Source organism: Triticum aestivum, chromosome 1D, assembly GCF_018294505.1.
Source record: "Triticum aestivum cultivar Chinese Spring chromosome 1D, IWGSC CS RefSeq v2.1, whole genome shotgun sequence".
Taxonomy (NCBI): Eukaryota; Viridiplantae; Streptophyta; class Magnoliopsida; order Poales; family Poaceae; genus Triticum; species Triticum aestivum.
This window is the reverse complement of record NC_057796.1, coordinates 365,476,518-365,489,905: the sequence shown is the minus strand read 5'-3', so window position 1 is coordinate 365,489,905 and position 13,388 is coordinate 365,476,518.

Here is a 13,388-nt window from a genome sequence, read left to right as displayed (position 1 = left end):
CTACCGAGCCGAAGAAAGGAACACTGCGGGTAAGCTCTTCTGGTCGCAGTATTTGGCACCGAATTATCCGGTACCTTTTTCCGATCAACTAAAATAGCTGGTCGAACTGCATAAGGCGGCGGAACTAGCCATGAAAGGTTTGGTTATCCGGCTATGGCCTGCCGAGCCGATTCCAAGCAGCTACTTCGGGCTCGTGAAGCGGCTTGTAAGCGCTTGCCCTCGACTTGATGTCATCAAGAGGTCGGTCTGCATAGAAGGTGCACGAATGGCCTTCGCCCGCGCAAAGGTGCACTGGGGGAAGATGGGTGCTGAAAAGCTGATGACCGAAGGACCGCCAGAGGGGAAGGAGCACCGCAAGCCTGAATTATATTATGAGAGTGTTCGGAAAGGATCCTACCTTGCAGCGGAGCTATGTACCAAGGACATTATATTCCCATGAATGCAAATCATGTTGTCCTTTGTAATGTTTGAACAAGGTCATTTATTTGTTGCCTGTTATATAAAAGTTTACCCTCCTGTGCGGCCGTTTTGTGTGTTAAACATGAGAGTTGGCCAGTCGTCGGCTTCTGCCCCCCACGTAAGAAGTACGGGGGTGTTCGGGATAAACCTGAGCACTCTTTATCCCAGTTTTGGGTCCTTCGAAGGAGGTGCTCAGCACAACGAACCAGGCAATCGGACTATAGGGCTTTATCACTCTCACTTAGCCATAGGAGCTTTAGTAAGGTAGGCGCAGCCCCTGGTGTTCGGAAGACCGTACTAGGGGCTCTGTAAGCACCTGATCAAAGAAAAAACCGATCCATCGCACGCTGCATTGGTTATGGCATTATGCGGGAGAAATCCTTAAAGATTTTACGACCTCTCGAACAGCTGACCAGCTCTCGCCGTATCATGGCAGTCAGTTTTCGGCTTTCTCTACTGAGGTGCTCGTCCGAAAGAACCGAGACACAATCGCAGTAGTTCTCCCAGTGCTACCTTAGCCGATATAGCGGAACATAAGGTACCAAAACATGGGAGCCGGGCAAATCCAACTATTGACCCAAGACATGATTCGGAGCTGATGCATATAGTGCTATAAGTTCGGGGTGCCGAACTTCCATGAAGGTGTTCGGAATTTACTGTCGTGTTATGGGTAAAACGAAGCCCCTGGCATATTGTGTACGCATGCCACTTGACGAAAGAATTTCAATAAGAAATAACAGCAGGTAAGCATCATATAAATCCACATGTTGTATTTGAATAGTACGTCTATGCGTATGAGTACAGGTAATTTGATAAAAAAGGAGTATGATTGCGGAACCTGCTGAGACCAAGGGGGAAGAAGCTGAGTGCGGATCCGTAATATAGCCGGATGGTCATTGCGGGGAATGTCTAATGATTCCCTTGCGCGTTCAAGCTGCCTCCGCATCGCCTGTCCTGGTTAGCATAAAGGTGAACCTGCGAAGGGAATGTAAGAAATGTTTGCGTGCCGGAGAGCGGTTGAGCCGCTGAGTGCGGCCTGTCCTGGCCTTCGCCGGAGTGTTCAATTGAGCTCTGGACGAGCCGGGCTATCCTTCCACGAAGTAGTTCGGAGTCCCTTGACGGTGTCCGGGAGCCTGGACGTCGACTCTGTTAAGGCAGTAGTGTACTCGTTGGCGCCGAGGGAAGGTTCGGCCTTGCCATTAACCGTGATGATGCCGCGTGGACCGGGCATCTTGAGCTTACGGTAAGCATAGTGTGGCACCGCGTTGAATCGAGCGAACGCGGTTCGTCCGAGCAGTGCCTGATAATCACTGCGGAAAGGGACGATTTCGAAGATTAACTCTTTGATACAGTAATTTTCTGGTGATCCGAAGACTACCTCAAGGGCAATGGAGCCTGTACAGCTGGCTTCCACGCCTGGTATAATGCCTCTGAAAGTGGCTTTAGTGGGTTTGATCACCGAATGATCGATGCTCATCTTGCGCGCTGTGTCCTGGTAAAGCAGATTTAGACTGCTGCCTCCGTCCATAAGGACTCGTGTGAGGTGGAACCCGTCAATTATTGGGTCGAGGACTAGTGCGGCTGGATTGCCCTGATAGGCGTTAACCGGACAATCCATGCGGTTGAAGGTTTCCGGCCCTAGTTTATATTGTGGGACGACCGTTTCCATTAAGTCGGCCTCCCTAAGGGTGCATATCCGGTCCGAGTTGGGAATTTTGGTGGTGTTCACCACGTTCACCGATTGAATATGCGGGGGAAACTTCTTTTGCCCTCCCGTGTTCGGTGATCTGGGCTCTTCGTCGCCATCATCGCTTTGAGACCCCCCTTCTCCGTTTTTGGCGCTTGCCCTGCCGTGTTGTTTGAAGACCCAACATTCTCTGTTGGTATGGGTGGCTGGCGCTCCTGGGGTGCCATGAATTTGGCATTGGCGATCGAGTATGCGGTCCAAACTGGATGGACCCGAATTGTTATTTTTGAGTGGTCCTTTCCGCTGACCGGACTTTGAGCCCCTGAACCCGGCATTGACTGCCGTATCTTTGGCGTTTTCACCATATTTGCGGCGCTTGTGTTTGTTGCGTCGTGGTTCGCCGTTGGTATCCCTGGCCTTTGATGTGCCAGGTTTGCTTGCTGTATTGTTACTACGAGCCAACCAGCTATCTTCGCCCACGCAAAAGCGGGTCATAAGTGTTGTGAGGGCTGCCATGGATTTTGGCTTCTCTTGACCGAGTTACCGGGCGGGCCACTCATCACGGATGTTATGTTTAAATGCTGCTAAGGCCTCTGCATCCGGACAGTCGACAATTTGGTTTTTCTTAGTTAGGAACCGGGTCCAGAATTTCCTAGCCGATTCCCCTGGATGCTGAGTTATATGACTTAAATCATCAGCATCCGGCGGTCGCACATAAGTGCCCTGAAAATTGTCCAGGAATGCATCTCCCAGGCTCTCCCAATTTCTGATGGAGTTTGCCGGCAAGCTATGGAGCCAATGTCGAGCCGGCCCTTTGAGTTTTAGTGGGAGATACTTGATGGCATGTAGGTCATCCCTGCGGGCCATGTGAATGTGGAGGAAGAAGTCTTCCATCGATACCGCGGGGTCTGTAGTACCATCATATGATTCAATGTTTACGGGTTTAAACCCTTCTGGGAATTCGTGATCTATTACTTCGTCAGTGAAGCATAGGGGGTGTGCGGCGCCTCTGTGCCGGGCTATATCACGACGCAGTTCATATGAGTCTTGTCTGCTGTATTTGGCCCAGCCGGATTTGCTTTTAGTGTATCCGGCGTGACGGTCATCGTCCCGCGTTGGGGCGCACCCCCGTGATCCGTAGATCGATCTTGCACGTTTTACCTTGTTTTCCAATACGTCTCGCAGGTCCCTCGTGTTGCCCCGGGCCTTGGTATTTTTGTTTGAATGGCGGTGGGGTGCGGGCTAGACTTCGGGCTGATATGCCTCTCTGTCTTGGCCACGAGGTGGCCGATCAGCCGCATGTAGGTTTCACTGCTTCCTCCTCGAGGTGGGGCAGCAACCTGCGCTTTGGGTAGCTCTTGGTTGGGCGCTCGAGTTCGTATTCCTCGGCTGCCAGGACTTCAGTCCATCTATCCGCTAGCAGATCTTGATCAGCTCGAAGCTGTTGTTGCTTTTTCTTCAGGCTGTTTGCTGTGGCTATAAGCCGGTGCTTGAAGCGCTTCTGCTCGACGGGATCCTCAGGCACGATAAATTCTTCGTCGCCGAGGCTCACTTCGTCTTCGGAGAGAGGCATGTAATTGTCATCCTCTGATTCTCCGTTTGCTGCCTCTTCCGGAGGGCTAGCTTGTTCATCCTCCCGCTCGAGGTCTGGCTGGAGGGGATTGTCGTCGTCTTCGGCACTATCTGGAGAGTTATTGTCTCTTGTGCCGGTATCGCTGCTTTTGCTATGGCGGGACTTAGAGCGGCGCCGCTGACGTCGGTGCTTGGATTGCTTCTTGGAGGGATTATCCTCCGTTGTCTTATCGCCATCGCCTTCTTTGGGGGTGTCCACCATGTATATATCATATGATGAGGTGGCAGTCCAGCGCCCTGTGGGCGGTGGTTCTTGTTCGTCTCCTGCATCGTCGTCCATACCGTCGATGTCTTCGGAGCCGAAGTCGAGCATGTCGGTTAAATCGTCGACAGTGGCTACTAAGTGGGTGGTGGGTGGGGCGCGAATTTCTTCGTCGTCCGCATCCCATTCTAGCCGGACATAGTTCGGCCAGGGGTCTCCTGACAGGGAGAGAGACTTCAACGAGTTTAGTACGTCGCCAAAAGGCGAGTGCTGAAAGATATCCGTGGAGGTAAACTCCATGATCGGTGCCCAATCGGATTTGATGGGCACGGACGCAGGCGGCTCGGAGTACGTGGCCGGGGACGAATCCAACGGTTCGGCAACATGGGTCTCGTAGGAGGTGAAGTCAGTATTCGGCTCTATCGCCACTGAGTGTGCGGCTTCCGTGGCGGGGTCCATCCACCCGTCCTCAGATGGCGCAATTTGTTCCGGATTGAGGGCCGGAGTGGTTGCAGGTGTGATCTCCCGAACACTGTCCGACGGCAGAGCTAAATGATGCTCGTCGTGATTGTGCGGCGCACCCGACATGGGCTCGAATCCGTCGAAGATCAAGTCTCCGCGGATGTCGGCAGTGTAGTTCAAGTTTCCAAACCTGACCTGATGGCCAGGGGCGTAGCTCTCGATCTGCTCCAGATGGCCAAGCAAGTTGGCCCGCAGTACGAAGCCGCCGAATACGAAGATCTGTCCAGGGAGGAAAACCTCACCCTGGATCGCATCGTTGCTGATGATCGAAGGAGCCATCTAGCCTTACGGTGACGGCACAGTGGAACTCTCAATGAAAGCACCAATGTCGGTGTCAAAACCGGCGGATCTCGGGTAGGGGGTCCCGAACTGTGCGTCTAAGGCGGATGGTAACAGGAGGCGGGGGACACAATGTATACCCAGGTTCGGGCCCTCTCGATGGAGGTAATACCCTACTTCCTGCTTGATTCATCTTCATGATATGAGTATTACAAGAGTTGATCTATGTAACGCCCACGATGCGGCTATATCTCCCACGTGTCGAGGCATGACTTAGAGGCATAACCGCATAGTGGTTTTGTCGCAAGAAGGGTCATCTTCACACAATCCCATGTAATGAACAAGAATGGGATAAAGAGTTGGCTTACAATCGCCACTTCACACAATACATAAATATAATCCATACATCATCCAAAATACGCACATAGACCGACTACGGTCAAGATCCAAATGAAAATAAGATAACCGCAAATGCTAGATCCCCGATCGTCCCAACTGGGCTCCACTACTGATCATCAGGAAAAGACACATAGTAACGACCACGTTCCTCATCGAACTCCCACTTGAGATCGATCCCATCATCTACACTGGCATCGTCGACACCTGCAACTGTTTTGGTAGAATCTGTGAGTCACGAGGACTCAGCAATCTCACACCCGCGAGATCAAGACTATTTAAGCTTATAGGAAAGGATGGTGTAATGAGGTGGAGCTGCAGCGGCAATAAGCATATATGGTGGCTAACATACGCAAAAGAGAGCGAGAAGAGAAGCAACGGAACGGTCATCATCTAGTAGTGACCAAGAAGTGATCCTGAACTCCTACTTATGTCATTCATAACTCAAACCGTGTTCACTTCCCGGACTCCGCCGAGAAGAGACCATCACGGCTACACACACAGTTGATGCATTTTAATTGGGTCAAGTGACAAGTTCTCTACAACCGGACATTAACAAATTCCCATCTGCCTCATAACCGCGGGCACGGCTTTCGAAAGATAATACCCTGCAGGGGTGTCCCAACTTAGCCCATCATAAGCTCTCACGGTCAACGAAGGATAAACCTTCTCCCGGAAAGACCCGATCAGTCTCGGAATCCCGGTTTACAAGACATTTCGACAATGGTAAAACAAGACCAGCAAAGCCGCCCGAATGTGCCGACAAATCCCGATAGGAGCTGCACATATCTCGTTCTCAGGGCACACCGGATAAGTCAAGCTACGAGTAAAACCAGACCTCGAGTTTCCCCGAGGTGGCCCCGCAGGCTGCTTGGTTCGGACCAACACTCGAAGGAGCACTGGCCCGGGGGGGGGGGGTTAAAATAAAGATGACCCTCGGGCTCGCGAAAACCCGGGGGAAAAGGCTTAGGTGGCAAATGGTAAAACCAAGGTTGGGCCTTGCTGGAGGAGTTTTATTCAAGGCGAACTGTCAAGGGGGTCCCATAAATCACCCAACCGCGTAAGGAACGCAAACTCAAGGAACATAAACCCGGTATAACAGAAACTAGGGTGGCAAGAGTGGAACAAAACACCAGGCATAAGGCCGAGCCTTCCACCCTTTACCAAATATATAGATGCATTAATTAAATAAGAGATATTGTGATATCCCAACATATCCATGTTCCGACATGGAACAAACTTCAACTTCACCTGCAACTAGCAACGCTATAAGAAGGGCTAAGCAAAAGCGGTAACTTAGCCAAACAACAGTTTGCTAGGAAAGGATGGTTAGGGGCTGACATGGCAATATGGGAGGCATGATATAGCAAGTGATAGGTAGCGCAGCATGGGAATAGAACGAACAACTAGCAAAGCAAAGATAGAAGTGATTTCGAGGGGTGGTCATCTTGCCTGCAAGGTTCTCAGAGTTGTCGAAAGCTTGATCCTCGTAAGCGTACTCAACAGGTTCCTCGTTCACGAGCTCGTCTCCCGGCTCTACCCAAGACAAGAACACAAGCAACGGATCCACAATCAATCACGAGAAATGCACAAGCAACATGATGCAACACATGTATGATATGCGAGATATGGTATGCGATGCATATGCGTGCTCCGAAAGAAAAATGAAGAACAAGGCAGTAACTTGGCAAACCAAGAATGCCACTGGAAAGATGAGATGATTTCGTTCGAAATCGATATAAAGATCACCGGAAACGGATGCACGGTTTGCAAATGGCAAGCAAAACAAGAATGACACGAATCTGCGATTAACAGCATGATAGCACTTAAAATGCAACAAGCAACAATGCTACGGCACTCCAACATAGCAACAAAGCATATGAAAGTAATCTACGGGAGAAGCTTGACAAAAGATGAACACTGAGCTACGGCTAGATCACAACATATCAAGCTCAAACAAGCATGGCAAAAGTACAAAAGATAACATGTTCACAGACTTGGTGAAATTACTGGACATGGCAGAAACAGCATCAGGTAGCAATGTTCAGAGCACTAAATCAACATGCTACAGGAACTTAACATAGCAAAACAAGGCATGGCAGTGTTCTACTAAATGCATATGACAAAAGTCCCTCACTGACCATAAGCCAAAAAGGCCCAGAAGATATGATGGAAAGCATGTAAACATAGCAAGTTTCATTATCAGGTTTCAGACTTAGCAGAAAACAGAGCATGACAGAAACAATAATATGAGGGCATCTTGGTGAGCTTGATGCACTCACCAAGAATCAATTCATGACAAAACTAGCATACCTACAGCAAGATGGCATGTTTATGAAACTATACATTGCAAGAATAAAAGCATAGAATGTATGGATCAACTACAAGAAGCTTGGCAAAAATGAATATCATGTTAAGAATCTGCCAGAAATATTTTATAGCAAAAGTACAGCAAGATAGAGTCATGCTATGGCAATCCATAAATGCAAACAAGGGCAGGAATGGATCAATTACAACAATATCTACAAAACATCCTTACTGAACATCTCCAAAATATGCATGGATCTCTCTGTAGCATCATGTTTACATGGCAACAAAATAACAGCAGACAAAGACTTAGAGAAATCACCAAGTCCCTGAAATCAGAAACATTACGCGGCCTAGTTTGCATGATTGTTATAGTCACCACAGAGATCACAAAAATTCATGGCATACACCACTGGAAAGATGGCATAGCATACAACAAAACACATGTAGAGCTCATTCCCATAAGATGCATAGATTAAATGATACAAAAATGACAAATCTCCAAGTTCTGCTAAGAACCAGCAGATAACAGCAAGTGGCACTCTTGCACCAGAGATTTGGGCATCAAGATGACTTCTAATGAACATGGTGCAATTTAACAAAATGTAGAGAATCATGAGGCGAACAATTTGACATATTACACGCGCGAAACGGAGCTATATGCATAGAGTTATGCACTGATGAACAGGGGTACATGCTGCCAAACTTTCATGACGGCGAAATTTCGGGAGAGGGGAGAGAAAAAGTCAACCTCCACCGTGTCCAGATCCGATCGAGCCGGGCTCTCCGCCGGCGACGGAAGAGAAGGAGGAGACGACGGGGTGAGGAGGGAGAGGCCGGAGACGTCGGGGACGACCGGCGGAGGGGGCGCGGTGGCGCGCGGCTCGGCGGCGGCAGGCGGCGGGGCACGGCGGCGGCCGGGAGGCCGCGGCGGCGCGAGGAGGAGGGCGGCGAACGGGCCGCGCGGGTCCGCTACGGGCCCGACGGGCCGGCGGTGGGTGGCGGCGTAGCGGGACAGGTGGCGTGACGCCAGTGGCTGCGAGGCGGCGGCGATATGTCCGGCGGGGTACGGACGCGTCCGGCGGCGCGGAGGGATTTTTCTAGGGTTTCGTCTGCGTTCGTATTTCGGGAGGGTCACATATAAATAGGTAGAGGGAGCTAGGAGGCTCCAAATGAGGTGCGGTTTTCGCCCACACGACGTGATCGAACGACCTAGAGCATGGAAGAGAGTTTGGTGGGTTTTGGGCTATTTAGAGAGGGGTTTTTTCTGGAGCACAAAAATGGACTTTGCGGATACCCGGTTAACCGTTGGAGTACCAAACGACCTTCAAATGGAACGAAACTTGACCGGTGGTCTCCGGGTGGTATACTAAGGCCACTTGACAAGCCTCGGTCCATTCCGAGAATGTTTGACACCCGCTCACGAAATAAAACAAGAGGGGTACACCGGAGGAGATGGGAGCGCCGGATTGCAAAACGGACAACGGGAAAAATGCTCGGATGCATGAGACGAACACGTATGCAAATGCAATGCACATGATGACATGATATGAAATGCATGACATGAACAAAATGCAAAACGAAAGACAAAACCCGAACACGGAGGGAATATCATAACGCATAACCGAAAATGGCAAGAGTTGGAGTTACAAATATGGCAAGTTACATGCGGGGTGTTACAACACTCCACCACTACGAGAGGATCTCGTCCCGAGATCTAGGACTGAAAGAACTCTGGATATTCGGAACGGAGATGGTCCTCGCGTTCCCAGGTGGCTTCCCGGTCGGAATGGTGCGACCACTTCACTTTCAAGAATTTGATTGACTTGTTGCGAGTCTTGCGCTCAGTTTCTTCAAGAATAGCAACGGGGTGCTCATGATAAGACAAATCTTCTTGGAGGTCAATCTCTTCGAAGTTGATAGTGCGCTCAGGCGCCTTGAAGCACTTGCGGAGCTGTGACACGTGGAACACATCATGCACGTTCGCGAAGTTGGAAGGAAGCTCAAGTTGATAGGCGAGGTCGCCTCTTTTGCCAATGATCTTGAAAGGACCCACGTATCTAGGGGCAAGCTTCCCTTTGATACCGAAGCGACGAGTGCCTTTCATTGGAGAGACGCGGAGGTAGACATGGTCTCCGATCTCGAAAGCCACATCACGGTGCTTACTATCATAGTAACTCTTCTGGCGCGATTGCGCGGCTTTGAGATTATCACGGATGACTTTACACATTTCTTCAGCTTCAGTGATTAAGTCATTGCCAAGAAGTTGGCGTTCACCAGTCTCTGACCAATTGAGAGGAGCACGACACTTTCTGCCATAGAGAATCTCGAACGGGGCCTTGCCCGAACTTGCTTGGAAGCTGTTGTTGTAGGAGAATTCGGCATATGGAAGACAATCTTCCCATTTCATGCCAAAGGAAATGACACAAGCCCTGACCATATCTTCAAGAATTTGATTGACTCGCTCGACTTGGCCACTAGTTTGAGGATGGAAAGCTGTGCTGAAGCGAATGTTTGTGCCCATGACCTTCTGGAAGGAGTCCCAGAACTTAGAGGTGAAGATGCTTCCACGATCTGAAGAAATCAATTGTGGAATGCCGTGCAAGGAGACAATTCTGGAGGTGTATAGCTCTGCCAACTGAGCTGCTGTGATGGATTCTTTGATTGGAAGGAAATGAGCCACTTTAGAAAGCTTGTCGATGACAACGAAGATAGCATCATTTCCGCGCTTGGACTTTGGAAATCCAGTCACGAAGTCCATTTCGATATGATCAAACTTCCATTCTGGGATAGCAAGAGGTTGGAGGAAACCAGCTGGTCGTTGGTGTTCTGCTTTCATTCTTCGACAGACATCACATTCATTCACGAACTGAGCAATTTCTCGCTTCATTCGAGTCCACCAATACGACTGCTTGAGGTCATGGTACATCTTCGTACTTCCAGGATGAATGGAAAGGAGAGAATTGTGCGCCTCGTTCATAATGACTTTCCTTAGATCACCTTTAGGAACCACAATCCGGTCCTCGAAGAATAAAGTGTCTCTGTCATCAATGCGATAGTACTTGTATTTGGAAAGACCCTTGTCGATACAACGTTTCACCTTCTTCACCATGGTATCCAGGAGTTGTGCCTCACGAATTTGATCTTCCAAAGTAGGAGAGACTATGAGGTTGGCAAGAAAGCCTTGAGGAACAACTTGGAGATTCAGCTTGCGGAAAGCTTCACAAAGATCCGGTTGGAATGGCTTGAGAATTAAGCTGTTGCAATAAGCCTTTCTGCTTAAAGCATCTGCAATGACATTGGCCTTGCCTGGAGTATATTCAATACTCGGATTGTACTCTTGAATCATTTCGACCCACCGAGTCTGCCTGAGGTTGAGGTTGGGCTGAGTGAAGATGTACTTGAGACTCTTGTGATCGATGAATATGTCCACTTGTCTTCCCAACAAGAGATGTCTCCACGTTATTAATGCATGGACAACTGCCACCAACTCGAGATCGTGAGTGGGGTAATTCTTTTCGTTGGGCTTTAACTGACGAGAGGTATAGGCCACAACTTTCTTCTCTTGCATTAACACAGCACCGAGACCTTGGAGAGAAGCATCACAGAAAACTTCAAATGGCTTGGATTCATCAGGAGGAGTCAAGACAGGAGCGGTGACGAGTTTCTCTTTGAGAGTGTTGAAAGCAACGTCACACTCAGGAGACCAGACATACTTCACATGCTTCTGGAGGAGGTTGGAAAGAGGCTTTGCAATCTTAGAGAAATTCTCAACGAATCTTCGGCAATAGCTTGCAAGACCAAGAAAACTGCGGAGCTGCTTGACATTCTGAAGAGGTTCCCAATTCACAATTGCGGACACCTTCTCGGGATTAACAGCGATGCCCTTGGCAGAGATGATGTGACCAAGGAAAAGAACTTCATCAAGCCAAAACTCACATTTAGAGAACTTCGCATAGAATTGATACTCTCTGAGCTTGTCGAGCACCAATCGCAAATGTTTGGCATGGTCCTTCTTATTCTTGGAGAAGACCAAGATATCATCGAGATACACTAGGACGAATTCATTGGTATAGGGGTTGAAGATGAAATTCATCATCCGAGAGAAAACTGGAGGAGCATTGACAAGGCCGAAAGACACGACAGTATATTCATAAGAACCAAAGCTTGTTCTGAATGCTGTCTTGGGAATATCTTCTTCACAAATGCGGATCTGATGATAACCCATGCGAAGGTCAAGCTTGGAGAATACTTTAGCACCTTTGAGTTGCTCGAATAGCTCATTGATGTTGGGAAGTGGGTACTTGTTCTTGATTGTCTTCTTGTTCAATGGACGGTAGTCGACACAAAGTCGGTCCGTGCCATCCTTCTTCTTTACAAAAAGAACACCACAACCCCATGGAGAAGAACTCGGTCTGATCAAACCCAGACGCTCTTGTTCATCGAGCTGTTTCTTCAATTCCTTCAGCTCGTTAGGTCCAAGCTTGTATGGACGCTTGCAAACGGGTTCAGTGCCAGGCTCTAGTTCGATAACGAACTCAACTGGCCGATGAGGAGGCATACCCGGAAGCTCTTCTGGAAAGACATCTTGATACTCACAAACGACTGGAATTTGAGAGATGGCATTCAATTCGCCCTTCTCATTGAGAGAAAAAAACTGAATGGTTTCATCACGAGCGGCAAAAATAATCACATCCTCAGAAGAGTGTGTCAATTGAATTTCCCTGGCAGCACAATCAAGTTGAGCTTTGTGCTTAGAAAGCCAGTCCATCCCGAGAATTAGATCAATATCTGAGTCACCAAGAACAATTGGAGAAGACAGAAATTCATAGTCACCCATCTTGATGGAAACATCCGGAACCATCATACTAGAACTCAAACGTTTACCCGGAGAAACGACATCCATGGGTTTCCCCAGATGAGAACAAGTGAATTCATGCTTGGCAATAAACGGTCTTGACATGAAACAAAGCGATGCACCAGTATCAAATAAGACTTTTGCAGGAATATCATTAACAGGAAGATTACCCATTATCACATCAGTAGATTCCTCTGCTTGAGCTGCATTCATCATGTTCACCTTTGCAGACTTTGGATTATGCTTGACCACTGCATTGCTGGAAGATCTGACAGGATGAGGAGGCGGAAGGCGCCTTTGGTTGAAGCACTTGTTAGCATAGTGACCTTTCTGCTGACATTTGTTGCAAGTCACCTCTGAGAGTGGACGGTGATAAGGAGCATTGGACTTAGGAGCTTGATTCTGAGACTTGTTCTGATAGCCAGAGTTGGAAGAACCATGGCCACCTTTGTTCTTCTGCTGGTAAGGCTGACGAAACGGAGGAGGAGGCAACCAGAACTTCTATTGCTTAGCTGCCACAAGTGAGGAAGAAGAAGACTGAACTGCGTCTCTGACTCTCTTCTTAGAAGCCTCACACTTGAGCTGAGTAGCCTCTTGCTTCAATGCCATATTGTAGAATTGATCAAACTGAGTAGGCTCAACAAGAACGAGAGCTAACTACAGATCCTCTCTAAGGCCACCTCTGAAGTGATAGATCATGCTCTTTTCATCAGGAACGTCTTGTTTAGTGAAGCGAGCAAGTTTCTGAAACTGGATTTTGTATTGATACACAGACATGTTGCCTTGCTTGAGATTGCGGAACTCCTCACGCTTGCTCTCAACAACACTTTGTGGAATGTGGTGCGCTTTGAAGTCCCGACAGAAGTCAGTCCAAGTGATCACACGACCTCCTGTGGAATCTTTGTATTGTTGATACCAACCAGCAGCTTGGTCCTTGAGCTGAAAAGAAGCGAACTTGACATAGTCCTCAGGCCTGACATTGCTACATTCAAAATGCTTGTTTATGTCCACGAGCCAATCATCGGCATCCGTGGCCTCGGCACAGT